The 3,437-nt window shown below is 45.1% G+C and overlaps 1 pseudogene; it reads right to left on the bottom strand.

Annotated features, from left to right (window-relative positions):
- Positions 1 to 904: 904 nt before the first annotated feature.
- On the bottom strand, positions 905 to 2,630 carry LOC125546650 (annotated as a pseudogene).
- Positions 2,631 to 3,437: the final 807 nt, after the last annotated feature.

The following is a 3,437-nucleotide window of genomic DNA, read 5'->3' on the forward strand; positions in this document are numbered from 1 at the left end:
GAATTTTCGACTTTTTGTTGAATTACTAATTTTTTTCCATATAGAGTGTATATGTCCCCATAGACCAAAAGTTTCCCTCCAACTAACCCAAACTATCTTGATTTGCTAGTTACGTATCGGTTGATTCGCTAGCCTGCCCGCTAGAGGGCAGGCTGACCTGAGGCCTGAAGTGTGTGCTAGCTTCTTTGCACCGTCGCCCTTGCACAGGATCTACAAGTCCGACGACACGCCGGACTTCCGGTTCCGGCAGGCAGCGAAGACGACTTGGCAGAAGCTGCCGATCAGGTTGTCGCACCGCTCTGTGTGGCGGTAAACAACAGTAACGCCATGGCCGTGACGGTGCCGGAGGTCATGAAGGCTACCGCCCATTGGCTATTCTCTTCTAAGTAGGTTAGTAGGGTGTCGGAGAAGAGGGAGGCCACAGTATGTGCCAGGTAGAAGTAGTGAAAAAATATTGTCCTAGACTGCTTGTCGTCGAACTGATCGGCGCCGAAAGTTGGTATGTTTTTGTCATATCCACTGTAGCCAAAGGCGATCAGGTAGATCACGAAGTAGAACACACCCATCACCATATTGGAGTGCGACGCGCATCGCATATGCGCTGTGCCGCAGCCGACCGGATAGACCAGGTACAGGCGCGACAAGAGCGCGAGAAGCTCGACCCCCTGCAGTGTGAGGGCCTGTTCGCACGGCGGCGGTGGAGGGTGATGGATCTCGAGTAGTATAGGACTTACCAAGGCAAAGATTGCTTGGAAAATGATGCACGTCATGTAACGGCCAAGGTAACAGTCGTCGAGAAGGGGCAGGAGTGTTAGTCTTTTGTGGTGTTTCTTAGACTTCTGGGTGTGTAATAATAAAGTAGATACATTTCGTCGGTTTCGAGAGAACTGTACTCTCAAGTTTCTTAGTATGTCCCCTCCCCTTCGTCGCCCCCACGCGGGCAACCGAGGGGCTCCAACCCTAGCCGCCGGGGGGAGGGGGCAATAGCCCCCTCAGCAGTACACATAGCTACATCCATGCGTAGGACGCCCAGCATGAACAAAAACTTGTCCACCTGCCCCTTGTTCAAGTCAGTGGGGGAGGGGGATCCAGCCCGGACGACCATCAATGGAGGTGTCCTTGTTGATGACGGTGATGATGGCATCGTTCATGTAATTGCCGATCACCTCGGACGTCAAGCAGAGGCGCACCCGAAGCTCTTGAATCCGTCGGGCATCTCCACGTGGAAGAAGTCCATCAGGGGCACGTACATCAACACCTCAGACATTCCCATTACCGCGTACTGCGGCACTTGCCATAAGATGTGCAGTTCGTTGCTGTTTGCCTCTGTCGTGCTGGCCTTCTTCCTGAAGATCTCGACTGTGCCCGTGATGGTCATGGCCAGTGCGCCGAGAACATGGCCAGCCCCCATTCTCTGCAGGTCGGTAGGTCCGTCCGGGCGTCCGGTGATCCGTGCGAGGAGCCGGCAGATGACCCAATCGAACACGACTATCATGGCTGCCACAGTGAGGAGGTTGAACAGAGGCATGCTTGAGGGTGGTATTGTGAATGCTCCCCACATCGTGGTTCGCCTCATCGCGCTCCCTTGCAAGTAAACCCAAACCAAATTAATCACAACCCAAACCAAGTATGATGCATGGCAAGGTTAAATGTTGTTACTCATGGCAAAAGATGATGATTGCCAAATTAACATCAGGATGCACGAAGATTAGATCATTTTACATATATAAATCATCTCCATAAACATGCACAAAGCTACAAGCCTCACAAAATGCAACATGATATAGTTTACAGAAAAAGACTTGGTCGTTTTCAGGCCAATATTTTTTAAATAATACATTTTTTTCATAAATTCTATACGTAGATTTGAGAATTTTCACAAACTAGTAAGCTTGCACGTGCAATGCACGTCTAAATTAACATACAATATATCAAATATCTGTAGTTGTAAAAAAAGATCAAATCTATTCTCAAAAATAATTAAATGAAAATACTATCTAGTGTGATGAATAAGGATTATCTGAGGCGATAAGTACATCCTTTTTCAAAATATTCTTGGGATGTCAACTTAATTATTTGAAGTGTATTGTTTGATCATTACACAAACATGAAGAGATGCTTTGAATAGTGGGAAAAAAGGGATCTTCGGACATCAAACAAGGTTTCTGAGTCAGACCAAAACAAAAATTCACAAACTAAGATAACATCATCCATTAGCTACCATAAACATGTGATCACTTCTCCTCTTTCTCCGTGTCGACTACCTCTTCACCCAGGATCCCAACTCGTGCTGGTTCATCATGTTGACACGGAGCTCGTCGTATGCATGTGCTTCTCGCCGCTGCGGGTGATGGGCATGTAATCGCCCTGGACCCTGGATGACTGTAGCAGGCTACTCTATTACAATCGAATCACCAGCCTTGGAGCAAGAGAGGTGTAAAGACGGAGTAAAAGAAATAGACGCATACTTGCAAGCACACCTTGGGAAGATGCAGCTTACAGCTTGGCCTTGTATCTTGAGCCTTCTGGACATTAGACTGCATAACCTCTAGTGGCATGTTCTTGCGGCGGTGGTCCATGAAAATGCCAATGGTCAGAACAAGCTTCTTTGGGATGCCCACAACCACCATTTACAGTATATAAACATCAACATATAATAAAAGACAACTCTATAATTAGCCAGTATCTCAACATATAATCCATAACTGATGTGAGTTTAGAAAGGCACGTGCTGAAAAAATTCATAACTGATGTGAATCATTTTCATCAAAGCTATTTCTTTGGCCTTATCATTTACCATGTTCCCATGGGTTAGAAAAATCTATAAAGGATACAATTTAGCTGGTTATATGATTTGGAGATTCCCCAACAGCAAATTACATCCTACATACGCGTGTACCATTAAATTGTAATAGTGATAGTGTACACGCAATGCACTTGTTAACTCCCTGGCAAGCATAGAAGAAACCTTGCAAACAATGGACGTGTGAACTAATGCAACTGATTGTTTTCTCATGTAACAACTTTTAAAAGGGAACATGGTAACACAAAACACATCTTTCTATGATTAAATGGATTAAAATTTGTATAGCGGTGTCTTGGTATCGAATACCATAAGCACTGGCATGACTCGATAATCCGAGGAACACAATTTAAAAACAACAGTAACATCTAGTTAGTTGGGGCAATCATGCCACCATGACAAACTTCATTGGTTTTGCCGGTGTGATAACCACGAAAAATTGATCCTTTTCAAATACTTACATATAACATCTCCCAAGAAAGTAATTAGTTATGTACTTGCATTTCACATGCCGATCTGGCTGACCAAACCATCATCTGGCTTAACCTGAAGTAGTATAACTCAATTCTGTGTGACACGAAAGGATGTTACCACATGAGGGTAGTTCTGTGTCATACTAAACCAAAGGTTAAGC

The sequence above is a fragment of the Triticum urartu genome, chromosome 3 (genome assembly GCF_003073215.2).
Source record: "Triticum urartu cultivar G1812 chromosome 3, Tu2.1, whole genome shotgun sequence".
NCBI lineage: Eukaryota > Viridiplantae > Streptophyta > Magnoliopsida > Poales > Poaceae > Triticum > Triticum urartu.